This window comes from Salvelinus sp. IW2-2015, unplaced genomic scaffold (genome assembly GCF_002910315.2).
Source record: "Salvelinus sp. IW2-2015 unplaced genomic scaffold, ASM291031v2 Un_scaffold1081, whole genome shotgun sequence".
NCBI lineage: Eukaryota > Metazoa > Chordata > Actinopteri > Salmoniformes > Salmonidae > Salvelinus > Salvelinus sp. IW2-2015.
Window position 1 is genome coordinate 260,608 of NW_019942720.1, and position 14,490 is coordinate 275,097.

Genomic DNA, 14,490 nt, shown 5'->3' on the forward strand with positions numbered 1-14,490 from the left:
GTCTACTACGAGAGGAGTTGTCACATGAGAGGAGAGTGTTGCTTCTACATGCTCTCTGATGAGAGGAGTGTTGTCTACATGTCACTATGAGAGGGAGTGTTGTCTACATGCTCCTATGAGAGGGTGTTGTCTACATGTCTCTATGAGAGGGAGTGTTGCTACATGTCACTATGAGAGGGGAGTGTTGTCTACATGTCACTATGAAGAGGGAGTGTTGTCTACATGCTCCTAGAAGAGGGAGTGTTGTCTACATGTCCTCTATGAGAGGGAGTGTTGTCTACATGTCACTATGAGAGGGAGTGGTCTACATGTCACTATAGAGGGAGTGTGTTCTACATGTTCTATGAGAGGAGTGTTGTCTACATGTCTCTATGAGAGGGAGTGTGGAGTGTTGTCTACTAGAGAGGGAGTGTTGTCTACTATGAGAGGAAGGTGTTGTCTCATGTCTGCTATGAGAGGGAGTGTTGTCTACATGTACTACTATGAGAGGGATGTTTCTACATGTTACTATCGTGGTCTACTATGAGAGGGAGTGTTTCTACAGTCTGCTATGAGAGAGGAGGGTTTACATGTCTCTATGAGAGGGAGTGTTGTCTAAATGTCTACATTAGAGGGATGTGTTGTCTACTATGAGAGGAGTGTTTTGTCTACATGTCTCTATGAGAGATAGTGTGTTTCTACATGTCTACTATGAGAGGGAGTGTTGTTCTACATGTCACTATGAGAGGGAGTGTTGTCTACAGTCTACTATGAGAGGGAGTGTTGTGCTACATGCTATCTATGAGAGGGAGTGTTGTCTACATGTCTACTATTGAGAGGGAGGTTTGTCCCCTTCTCACTACATGTTCTCCTATGTTGCCCTTTTCTTGTGGCAACAGGTCACAAATATTGCTGTTGTGATGGCAAACTGTAGTATTTCACCCAATAGATATGTGAGTTTATTAAAATTGGATTTGTTTTGGATTTCTTTGTGGATCTGTGTAATCTGAGGGAAATATGTGGTTAGGAAGAGGTTAGGAAGAGCAGCTCAGTTTACACCTCTTTTTCTGGGCAGAGTGCACATAGCTTGTCTTCTCTTGATAGCCAGGTCTGCCTACGATGGCCTTTCTCAATAGCAAGGCTCACTGAGTCTGTACATAGTCAAAGATTTCCTCAATTTTGGGTCAGTCACAGTGGTCAAGTATTCTGCTACTGTGTACTCTCTGTTTAGGGCCAAATAGAATTCTAGTTTGCTCTGTTTTTTTTGTAAATTCTTTCCAATGTGTCAAGTAATTATCTTTTTGTTTTCTCATGATTTGGATGGGTCTAATTGTGTTGTTGTCTAGGGGAGCTGTAGGGTCTGTTTGTGTTTGTGAACAGAGCCCCAGGACCAGCTTGCTTAGGGGGCTCTTCTCCAGATTCATCTCTCTGTAGGTGATGGCTTTGTTATGCAATTTTTGGCAATTGCTTCCTTTTAGGTGGTTGTAGAATTTAACGGCTCTTTTCTGGATTTTGATAATTAGCGGGTATCGGCCTAAATCTGCTCTGCATGCATTATTTTGTGTTTTACGTTGTACATGGGGGATACTTTTGCAGAATTCTGCATGCAGAGTCTCAAATTGGTGTTTGTCCCATTTTGTGAATTATTGGTTGGTGAGCAGACCCCAGACCTCACAACCATAAACGACAATAGGTTCTATATGATTCAAGTATTTTTTGCCAGATCCTAATTGGTATGTCAAATTTTATGTTCCATTTCCTGTCATGCAAGGCCCTTGTTGCCTTGTCTCTCAGATTGTTCACAGCTTTGTGGAAGTTACCTGTGGTGCTGATCATGCCGAGGTACAGTATGTGTAGTGTTTTGTGTGCTCTAGGGCTACAGTGTCTAGATGGAACTTGTGTTCGTGGTCCTGGCAAATGGACCTTTTTTGGAACACCATTAGTTTTGTTTTACTGATAATCACTGTCAGAGCCCAGGTCTGACAGAATCTGTGCAGAAGATCTAGGTGCTGCTGTAGGTCCTCCTTGGTTGGGGACAGAAGCACCAGTTCATCAGCAAACAGTAGACATTTGACTTCAGATTCTAGTAGGGTGAGTCCAGGTGCTGCAGTCTGTTCTACTGCCCTTGTCAATTTATTGAAATATATGTTGAAGAGGGTGGGGATTAAGCTGCATCCCTGTCTCAACCCACGGCCCTATAGAAAGAAATGTGTGTTTTTTGCCAATTTAACATATATATATATATATATATATACATAATAAAATAATATATATAAAAAATAAAAATATATATATATATATAATAAATATACAGTTTGTCAGAAGTTTACATACACTTAGGTTGGAGTCATTAAAACTGTTTTTCAACCACTCCACAAATTTCTTGTTAACAAACTATAGTTTTGGCAAGTCGGCTATAGTTTTGGCATGCACTTTGTGCATGACACAAGTAATTTTTCCAACAATTGTTTACAGACAGATTATTTCACTTATACTGTAACTCACTGTATCACAATTCCAGTGGGTCAGAAGTTTACATACACTTAGTTGACTGTGCCTTTAAACCAGCTTGGAATATTCCAGAAAATGAGGTCTTGGATTTAGAAGCTTCTGAAAGGCTATTTGACATAATTTGAGTCAATTGGAGGTGTAACTGTGGATGTATTTCAAGGCCTACCTTCAAACTCATTGCCTCTTTGCTTAACATCATGGGAAAATCCAAAGAAATCAGCCAATACCTCAGAAAACAAATTGTAGACTTCCACAAGTCTGGTTCATCCTTGGGAGCAATTTCCTAATGCATGAAGGTACCATGTTCATCTGTACAAACAATACTATGCAAGTATAAACACCATGGGACCACACAGCCGTCATACCGCTCAGGAAGGAGACACGTTCTGTCTCCTAGAGATGAACGTACTTTGGTGCGAAAAGTGCAAATCAATCCCAGAACAACAGCAAAGGACCTTGTGAAGATGCTGGAGGAAACAGGTACAAAAGTATCTATATCCACAGTAAAACGAGTCCTATATCGACATAACCTGAAAGGCCACTCAGCAAGGAAGAAGCCACTGCTCCAAAACCTAAAAAAAAAAGCCAGACTATGGTTTGCAACTGCACATGGGGACAAAGATTGTGCTTTTTGGAGAAATGTTCTCTGGTATGATGAAACAAAAATAGAACTGTTTGGCCATGACGATCATCATTATGTTTGGAGGAAAAAGGGAGAGGCTTGCAAGCTGAAAAACACCATCCCAACTGTGAAGCACGGGGTGGCAGCATCATGTTGTGGGGGTGCTTTGCTGCAGGAGGGACTGGTGCACTTCACAAAATAGATGGCATTATTGAGCGGGATCGATTTGGAGGTGGAGGGTCCGTCATGGTCTGGGGCGGTGTGTCACAGCATTATCGGACTGAGCTTATTGTCATTGCAGGCAATCTCAATGCTATGCGTTACAGGGAAGACATCCTCCTCCCTCATGTGTTACCCTTCCTGCAGGCTCATCCTGACATGACCCTCCAGCATGACAATGCAACCAGCCATACTGCTCGTTCTGTGCGTGACTTCCTGCAAGACAGGAATGTCAGTGTTCTGCCATGGCCAGCGAAGTGCCTGGATCTCAATCCCATTGAGCACATCTGGGAGCTGTTGGATTGGAAGGTGAGGGCTAGGGCCATTCCCCCCAGAAATGTTCGGGAACTTGCAGGTGCCTTGGTGGAAGAGGGTGGTAACATCTCACAGCAAGAACTGTCATATCTGGTGCAGTCCATGAGGAGGAGATGCACTGCAGTACTTAATGCAGCTGGTGGCCACACCAGATACTGACTGTTACTTTTTTGACCCCCCCCCTTTGTTCAGGGACACATTATTCCATGTCTGTTAGTCACATGTCTGTGGAACTTGTTCAGTTTGTTGAATGTTTGTCTCAGTTGTTGAATGTTATGTTCATACAAATATTTACACATGTAAAGTTTGCTGAAAATAAACACAGTTGACAGTGAGAGGACGTTTCTTTTTTTGCTGAGATTARTKTTWAAMAYTAGAGTGTTCTTTAGCTTTAGCGAGTCTTTTTTGTAGCAGTTCATCTCGTGTTTTCCCCAATGCCAAATTAAGAGCTTCATCCACACATTGTGGGGAATAACCTCTTCTTAGAAACATATTGCGCATCTCTGCTGCTTTATTTTTTAGATAGTCCTGAAAATKATTTGTTGCAAGTTGGGGCGGGGGGGTTCACACCTAACTCAAGTTGGGGAAGGGAGGTTCACACCTAGCTCGGCTATTAGACAATTTTTTAGTAAAGGCTGAATAATCTATTGTTCAGCTAACAAACCATTCTGCTACGCTTGTGAAGAACTAATAATAATACTTTTTCCCCTTTCCACATGTTAAAGATTCCAATTGATAAAGTGTTTTTAGCCACAATCGGCAGCAGAATGTTGAGGCTTCAAAACCTGCTTGTTATAATGAATGAGTTTGATACACCTGGTATTGGATATGGCTGAAAAAAACTTGCTAAATAGCGATTTTCGTAAATTAACTTCTCTAGGATAGGGGGCAGCATTTTCACTRTTGGATAAATAGCGTGCCCAATTTCAACTTCCTTCTACTCATCCCCAGAATATAAGATATGCATATTATTAGTAGATGTGGATAGAAAACACTCTGAAGTTTCTTGAACTGTTTGAATCATGTCTGTGAGTATMACAGAACTTATKTAGCAGGCAAAACCCAGAGGACTAACCATTCAGATWTTTTTTTTTTGAGGTCACTGTCTGTTCAATGAGTTTTCATTGGGATACTAGATTTCTAATCAACCTGTTTGCAGTTCCTACCGCCTCCACTGGATGTCACCAGTCTTTGGAAATAGGTTGAGGTTATTCCTTTGTGCAATGAAGAAGAACGGCAATCTGGAATCAGTGTAATGTTATGTGTACTGTTTGAGAGTTGCGCAAGACTAGAAAAGTATCGTTAGTTTGTTGTCATCCTGTATTGAAAACAGATAGACACGTCTTCAATTTGATCGATTATTAACGTTTACTAATACCTTAAGTTGTATTACAAAAGTAGTTTGAAATGTTTTGGCAAAGTTTAGAGGTAATTTTTGAGATATTTTGTAGTGACGTTGCGCAAATTGGAAGCTGTTTTTTTCTGGATCAAACGCGCCAAATAAATGGACATTTTGGACATATATGGACGGAATTAATCGAACAAAAGGACCATTTGTGATGTTTATGGGACATATTGGAGTGCCAACAAAAGAAATTCGTCAAAGGTAAGGCATGATTTATATTTTATTTCTGCGTTTTGTGTTGCGCCTGCAGGGTTGAAATATGCTACACTCTCTTCGGCGAAAGCATCTTATGCTTTCGCCGAAAAGCCTTTTTGAAATCTGACATGTTGGCTGGATTCACAACGAGTGTAGCTTTAATTTGGTATCTTATATGTGTGATTTAATGAAAGTTTGATTTTATATCATTTTTTTGAATTTGGCGCTCTACATTTTCCCTGGCTATTGGCATATCCCAGAGARGTTAACTAAACAACAAAWATATGCACAATCGTTTGTCTCTACGTTAACTGACATATTCCTCTCAATTGTAATTTTTTGGCTTGACTTGTTATGACGTTATAACTACATACATTTGCTTCCCCGTAATGTTTTGTCAGCCATCTTTGCTGAAGTCACCGGGGACATGTGGCCTGCGTCAAATTCGTCATTGGAACCACTCGATATGATTGGTCATATAAAAACCTTGGGACCCAAATGCATAATGGRTGCTCTAACTCCCCCTTGTGGTGGTCTGGAGCAATGAAGCCGTGACACTGGGTACCTCTAAGTCCGCGGTGTAAGCTCGCAACTTTTAAAGGAGGAACCACTGTATATGTTTTTTACTRTTTGTTCTTCATCTCCGTTTTGGATAGATAACTCTKTTTGTTGCTGTTTGTTTTCCAATTTTCCCAGAAGTGGTTAGATTCTACGGATTCTTCAATTACATTGAGCTGATTTCTGATGTGCTCTTCCTTCTTTTTCCGTAGTGTATTTCTGTATTGTTTTAGGGATTCACCTTAGTGAAGGCTTAGGCTCAGGTTTCCTGGGTCTCTATGTTTTTATTTGGATAGGTTTCTCAATGTCTTTCTAAGATTTTTGTATTTCATCAAACCATTTTTCATTGTTGTTAATTTTCTTAGGTTGTCTGCTTGACATGTATAGATTTGATAAGGAAGCTGATAGGTCAAATATATTGTTTAGGTCTTCTATTGCCAAGTTTACACCTTCACTATTACAGTGAAACCTTTCGTCCAGGAAATTGTCTAGAAGGGATTGCATTTGTTCTGGCCTAATTGTTTTTCGGTAGATTTCCATACTATTTTCCTTCCATCTATAGCATTTCTTAATATTATTCAGTTGCTTTGGTTTTGATGCCTCATGATTGAACATAGCTCTATTCAAGTAGAGTGTGATTTTTCAGTGATCTGATGTGATCAGAAGTGTCAGTGGACTGACTGTGAACACTCCAAGAGACTCTGGGTTGAGGTCAGTGATAAAGTAGTCTACAGTACTATTGCCAAGAGAAGAACTATAGGTGTACCTACCATAGGAGTCCCCTCGAAGCCTACCATTGACTATGTACATACCCAGCATTCCGATAGAGCTGCAGGACTTGTGACCCGTTTTTGTTGGTTATGTTGTCGTAGTTGTGTCTAGGGGGGCATATGGGGGAGGGAATGCTGTCACCTCCAGGTAGGTGTTTTTCCCCCTGTGTGCTGAGGGTGTCGGGTTCTAGAAAGAGACCATTCAGGAATTCCACGACGCAAAATGTAATGCCTCTCAAATCAACATCTAGCGGAAGATTAACACTGACAAGATCCTGCCTTTACATTCAGTGCCAAGGCAGCTTCTAGGATTATAAACGTAAAGAAGAAGCTACTCTAACCTCAGCATTAAGAAACTGGCCCAAAAATAACCAGCTGACTAAATAGGTTTCACCTGAAAGCGGTCCAGCGGTTCAAAAATCAAGATTGCAGCATTAAAAGTAAAGCCCCGTGGCTGACGAGGAGGAGAAAAACAACTCTCCCAGTTTAGATAAAGCCTCTGCTCTGCACAGATGGGATTAGTCACCACAACCACAAGATTCACATAACTCCCCCTCTCGCTCTCTTCTTCTCTCTTTTCTTCTCTCCCTCTCTCTCTGATTTACAAGGATTAGCACAGGTGTATATATATATACTGTATATATATATATATATGAGAGAGAGAGGTCCAGTTGCCAGGACCACGAACACAAATTCCATCTAGACACCATTGCCCTAGGGCACACAATAAACTATACATATCTGTGGCACTGATGTTTAGGCTGAGTTAACTTACACAAAGCTGTGATCGAGCTGAGAGACAAGGTAAGAAGGGCATTTTATGTCATCAAAAGGAACATAAAATTCCAAATACCAATTAGGATCTGGCTAAAAATACTTGAATCATTTATAGAACCCATTGCCCATCATGGTTGTGAGGTCTGGGGTCCGCTCACCAACCAAGAATTAACAAAATGGGACAAACACCAAATTGAGACTCTGCATACAGAATATCCTCTGTGTACAACGTTAAAACACCAAATAATGCAAGCAGGGCAGRATTAGGCCGATAACAGCTAATTATCAAAATCCAGAAAAGAGCAGTTAAATTCTACAACCACCTAAAAGGAAGCGATTCCATAACAAAGCCATCACCCACCGAGAGATTAATCTGGAGAAGAGCCCCCTAAGCAGGCTGGTCCTGGGGCTCTGTTCACAAACACAAACAGACCCCACAGAGCCTCAGGACAGCAACACAATTAGACAAAACCAAATCATTAGAAAACAAAAGATAATTACTTGACACATTGGAAAGAATTTACAAAAGAACTGAGCAAACTAGAATGCTTTTTGGCCCTAAACAGAGAGTACACAGTAGCAGAATACCTGACCACTGTGACTGACCCAAACCCAAGCCTTGCTATTGAGAAAGGCCGCCGTAGGCAGACCTGGCTCTCAAGAGTAGACAGGCTATGTGCACACTGCCCACAAAACGATGTGGAAACTGAGCTGCACTTCCTAACCTCCTACCAAATGTATGACCATATTAAAGACACATATTTCCCTCAGATTACACAGACCCACAAAGAATTCGAAAACAAATCCAATTTTGATAGACTCCCATATCTACTGGGTGAAATACCACAGTGTGCATCACAGCAGCAAGTTTTGTGACCTGTTGCCACAAGAAAAGGTCAACCAATGAAGAACAAACACCATAGTAAATACTACCCATATTTATGTTGATTTATTTTCCCTTTTGTACTTTAACTATTTGCACATAATATGACATTTGAAATGTTGAAATGTCTTTATTATTTTGGAACTTTTGTGAGTGTGATGTTTACTGTTACTTTTTATTGTTTATTTAACTTTTGTTCATTATCTACTTCACTTGCTTTGACAATGTTAACATATGTTTCCCATGCCAATAAAGCCCTTAAATTGAATTGAACTGAGAGAGATGGGCCTCCACATCATCACACCGTGTCCACAGCTCTGTCTGATTGGTCCATGTGACTGACCATGTGTCATCATCCTAAATCCTATCAGAGGCAGAGAGGAGGGCAGCAGCAGCCCTTTGATCAAGTCCCCGCTAGTTTTAACAGCTTCTTAGTAGCACGGATGGCACGGCACGGCTCGTTCCTCTTTAAGCGTTTACCTCTGAACGCATTAMCTACACCACTTTGTAGAACCATAAACCTCACTGCTCTCTTTCTGGTGGCTGTGTACTTTTAACCAAAGAGTGTGTCTTCTGACTGACTGACTAGAATGACTGCTAGGCCTGTTCAGGCCAGCTGTGTGTAACTCAGTGAGTGCAGTCTTGCATTGAAAGGTGGATAAATTGACCGTTATGAGATTTTATAGAGAACATGCAATGGAATTGAGTCAAGCATTATCAAAGTTCTTACCTGTAGGAGTGAAGGTAAAGGATGGCACTGTAGGTCCAAGCAGAGGCACGCGAAGGGGAAAGAGGAGAAAAACACCATTAACATAACATAAAATAGCAACACATATATTTCTCTTGAATCCAATGAGCTACACACAACAGGGTTCTCTTCACTCAACGCTGTTAAAGTGAAGTGCTTTGTGACACCAAGACTAGTGGCAACTATGCTGCCACCAACTTGAAGGAGACGAAACCTTAACTTTACTAGAGTGCTGAAACACATCATYCTGAGGATGTTTTGAAACATGACACTATGTTATAACACCACTTAATAATTTATTTATGCATCTGATCACTTGCCTGTTTAACCCATTTTGAGAGGCATTGTTGAGCACAGTGCTCAATTCACCAGCATTAACTGGCGGTTTTACAGCCAACATTGCAGGATACTGTGTTTCCCTCTACTATTAAAAGTTGTGGGAATGGGTTGTAAAATTATCATACAATCTAAACATGTTGAATTACCCACAATCCTCTAAAAACAGAGCCACTGTGGCAAGATAGGAGATTGCAAGGAGATAAAAAACAGACTTCAAATTAGTTCAATCACTTGATTTTCTCTATAGTTGGTTATCCTCTTATAAAATATACCTACATTTTAAGAAACAGATTAAGTTGTATTGATCCTTAATTTTTGGAGATAAAATCATTGAAATGAATTTAATACATTTGTATTAAGTACATCTTGGTGGTTTTTTGAGTCTATTTCAATTCACCCCAGATATTTTTACAGTGTGTCTGTGTGGTTTAGTGTGTAACATTCTAATGAAATGTGCCATCTTACTGCCCCAGAAGTCCAACTTTCACTCCTCTGTTCCCTCTGTTTCTAATCTGTCTAAATAAATCAATGAAAAAATGAAGGAGGAATTCACTGAATATATTCTCCCTTATCATCAACCAATATTTAGTCTATAAACCATTGCATTTCTCCCACCCCCCCACCCCTCACCCCACCACACAGAAAGTGCCTTCAGAAAGTATTCACACCACTTGACATTCTCCAATTGTTGTTTTCTTACAGCCTGAATTCATAATTGATTAAATTGAGAATTGTTTTAAGACATTTTAACAAATTAATTTAAAATGAAAAGCTGAAAATCAATAAGAGTCAATAAGTATTCAACCCCTTTGTTATGACAGACCTACATCTCAGAAGTAAAACATGTCGAATGACTACCTTATCTATCTACTCCACACATCAAATTATCTATCAGGTCCCTCAGTCCAACAGCGAATTTCAAACACGGATTCAACCACAAAGACCAGGGAGGTTTTTCAATGTCTCACAAAGAACGTCACATATTGGTCGATGGRTAAAAATAAAAAAGCAGACATTGAATCTCCCTTTGAGCATTGTATAGTTATTAATTACACTTTGGATGGTGTATCAATACACCAGTCACTACAAAGATGAAGGTGTCTTTCCTAACTCCGTTGCCGGAGAGGAAGGATATCGCTCAGGGATTTCCCCATGAGGCCAGTGGGTGACTTTACAAGTTTAATGACAGTGATAGAAAACTGAGGATGGATCAACAACATGCTAGTTACTCCACAACACTAACCTAATTGACAGAGAGAAAAGAAGGAAGCCTGTACAGAATACAAATATTCAGAATATGCATCCTGTTTGCAACAAGGCACTAAAGTAAACCCACAAACAATGTGGCAAAGAAATTCACTTTTTGTCCTCAATAGAAAGTGTTATGTTTGCGGCAAATCCAAAACAACAAATTGATGAGTACGACTCTCCACATTATTTTCAAGCATAGGGTATGTTAAGGACTAAGGAGTTTTTCAGGATAAAACAAATGAACTGAATGAAGCTAAGCACAGGCAAAATCCTAGAAGAAAACCTGGTTCAGTCTGCTTTCCACCAGACACTGGGGGATGAATTCACCTTTCAGCAGGACAATAACCTAAAACACAAGACCAAATCTACACTGGAGTTGCTTACCAAGAAGACAGTGAATGTTCCTGAGTGGTCCAGTTACTGTTAAGRCTTAAATCTACTTGAAAATCTATGGCAAGACCAGGCAAAGATCAACAACCAATTTGACAGAGCATGAAGAATTTTGAAAGTAATAATGGGCCAATATTGCACAATCCAGGTGTGGAAAGCTCATATAAACTTTCCCAGAAATACAGCTTTAATCACGGCCAAAGTATTGACACAGGGCTATGAATATTTATGTAAATGAGATATTTCTGTATTTCATTTTCAATTAATTAGCAAAAATGTAAAATAACGTGTTTTTACTTTGTCATTATGGGGTATTTTGTGTAGATGGGTGAGAAATGTTTTATCCATTTTGAATTCAGGCTGTTGTCAAGGGGTATGAATACTTTCTGAAGGCACTGGAGCTATCACTGAGGTACAGCTGTCCTCACTTCTTCATCTCCTTTTATTTATGTAAACACAACCTTTCAAATGTCCCTTTAATGSCACAATTATTTCCTCTTGTTTGGATTCCTGCTCTGCTTTCCTTGAAGCTCAGAGCAGCTGAATAGACTGGTCTATTTGGAAGGTTTAATCTGTCTGCGGTTCGGCTTTGGAGAGGAGAGAGATTGACACTTGACATGCGAGGTGCTCGGTGAGAAATATTAACGTGATTGAAATAACTCAATCAAATTACCACAATGAGATGAGACTGTCAGAGACAGCTTATTCACTGGCTGGATGAGACATCATAYCACACAGACTCACACACACACACACGCATGCACGAACAAACAAACACAGGCCAACACACAGGCGCACGCACACAAATACTCACGCACACACACACACAGACGCACGCACGGACACACATACACTCCTCTGTCTCCTACAGCTCCAGTTCAACCCACTTCACGCTGAGTCCAGCATGTTGCTTCATGTGGTTGCAATTATACTCTTCTTCTCTTCTCAAAACATTCTTGGTTACCAGTTCCAACAAAGACCATGGCCTCTTGTGGTTTTAAATAGCAGAAAGAGGGGGTTGAGAGAGAGAGAAAGAGAGAGCGAGAGAGCGAGAGAGCGAGAGAGAGAGAGAGAGAGAGAGAGAGAGAGAGAGAGAGAGAGAGAGAGAGTTAGAGAGTTAGAGAGAGAGATTTTTCCTACTGTGCTCAGAGAGTTAGAGTTAACGTGAGGTAACACTGACACACTGCTCAGCTCCTCTGGAAGAAAAGGAAGGGGTCCTTAATGGTCTATGGAGCCAACCTCAGCTTCCACACTAACCTCTCTCTCTCCAGCCTCCGGGCAGAGGAGATAACTGTACTCACAAAGTCTTCAGAGGTCCTACTTATTGGCCACAAGTTCCACCCTTTGATTTCAGCACCCCGAAAAAAGCACCCCCCAAAAAATATATCTTTATATTCTAATGTTACCCAAGACCTTCATAAACACAACAAAATAATTATTTTTGCGAAAGTATATACTAAATATATGTACTAAGCTGTTGGAATGTTGCAGTCAGAATGACTTCTGATTGGCTCAAATTGGGGTCCCTCGAGGCTTTTCTAGTGTTAAAAGCCTTTTATGTCAGTATAGCATGTGGGCATGGCTTGATTTTGAACATACCACACAACCCTTTTCCATGAAGAAGACCAACCCTGTGATTTTAGCATCTGTCTAACCATAGCAACACAGATTAGAACTTAAAGCACACTAGCACACGATGCAGTCAACCTCCAAGATGTACACTGTCAATTCTATAGTCTATAGAGATACCAAAGTTCATTATGTTSACTTTAAACCAGCATTAATGTTCAACCATGATAGAGCTCTGAGGTACCATGGGTAGAAACTAAGGCTTTTCCAAAGCAATGATAGGTTTTCTAGGTTCATCCAGGTTTCTCTCTCTTTTCCATGACTCACAATAGGCAGTATGACAGAGGTGGATTCAGACCTAAGCCAGTATATTGTTTGTGTCTCCAGGTTGAATGGTGTACCTCACCTGACCCTGGCACTCAGCAGCGTACCTGAGCCCAGCAGAGGGAGGTAGGGGTATGGAGAGGGCATGGGGAAGGCAGGCAGGCAGCAGCGTACCTGAGCCCAGCAGAGGGAGGTAGGGGTATGGAGAGGGCATGGGGAAGGCAGGCAGGCAGCAGCTGCAATGCCTGCAGCCACATATTAAACCAGGCAGCACAGGAAAGAGCTACACAGAAAGCCTAATAGCACTCCTTCATACTCCGTAAACTGTTGTGGGCAGAGGTTGGGCATGTACTGAACCCTGTCACATCGGATCCAGTCAGGTAACCCTGCAGGTTAGGTAGGCCGTGTCCACTACTAGAGAGCCCATAGAATCTGATACTGACAGAGAGTGAAAAACACAATGGTATGGTAAGGAATCTTATGCAACAGTTTGACACAATGTTTCAAACTCTCATTTGCATCATAGGCTTTCACTCAAAACTATTCCAAAAGTATACTTCAAGCTTGAGAAATGTTAGTTTCTCCTTGATTCATGCTCATCATAGCAAGTTCTGTCTTTCCAGACACATTCAGATGGGAACTGCTAACAGAAACTGGTGGGACCGGAAGACGCACTTCAAAAGAAGAACTACACACACAAAAACACCCTGGCAGGATCAGAGAGAGGGAAATATAAAACAGAATAGAAAGACATCACTGCAGGAGACAGCTCCATTTTTCAGCTGCAGATGTTCAAGGGCTTTTAACTTTCTCAAAGTACTAGGGACCATTTTCAGATGGCAGACCTCACCTCAAGTCAAATGATACAGCATGATGCAAGACTTTCATGTAAGTGGAGGCATTGCTGAGGAGATGGAGGGATTGCTGGGGGGGTGATGAAAAGACGAGGAGAGCGTGTTAACACCCAGGTTCGAGCGGAGATGTGAGAGGAGGACCGAAGGCGGGATTACAGGTTGAGAGGCGATGAGAGAGATGGAGAGGAGAGGCCACGAGGTTGCAGGCAAGTTTCGTGAGGAGAGTGAAGGTGAGAAGTGAGAGAGAGAGGGATACATGGATTGAGGGAAGATCGACGAGGGGAGGCGGACAGGGTAGGCGATGGTGATAGGAGAGGCGTCCAGGTTAAGGAGCAATGAGAGGAGGAGAGGGGTGGAGCGGATGACGAGAGGGGTTACAGGTTAGAGGGAGGATGAGATAGGCAGAGGGAAGTGGAGGCGTTGAGAGAGTAGATGGGGAGAGGGAGGGTGGTGAGAGGGAGGTACAGGTTGAGGCGATAATGAGAGAAAGGCGAGCGGTGCAGGGTGAGAGATGAGATGAGAGGAGAGAGGGGAGGGTCGGTGAGGAGATGAGAGGGGAGGGTACAGGTTGAGGCGATGAGATGAGAGGAGGAGGGTGCAGGGTGAGGAGATGAGATGAGAGGAGAGGGGAGGGGTTCGAGTGAGATGAGAGGGGGAGGAGGGTACAAGGTGAGGCGCATGAGATCGAGAGGAGAGGGGTGTGCAGGGTGAGGAATAGAATGAGAGGGAAGGAGGGGTGAGGAGGATGAGAGGGGAGGGTTACAGGTTGAGGCGATGAGAT

General features: G+C 41.7%; 1 pseudogene; it reads right to left on the minus strand.

Annotated features, from left to right (window-relative positions):
* Positions 1-14,490, minus strand: part of LOC112069691 (roundabout homolog 1-like) — a 123,222-nt pseudogene that overhangs the window by 31,873 nt on the left and 76,859 nt on the right.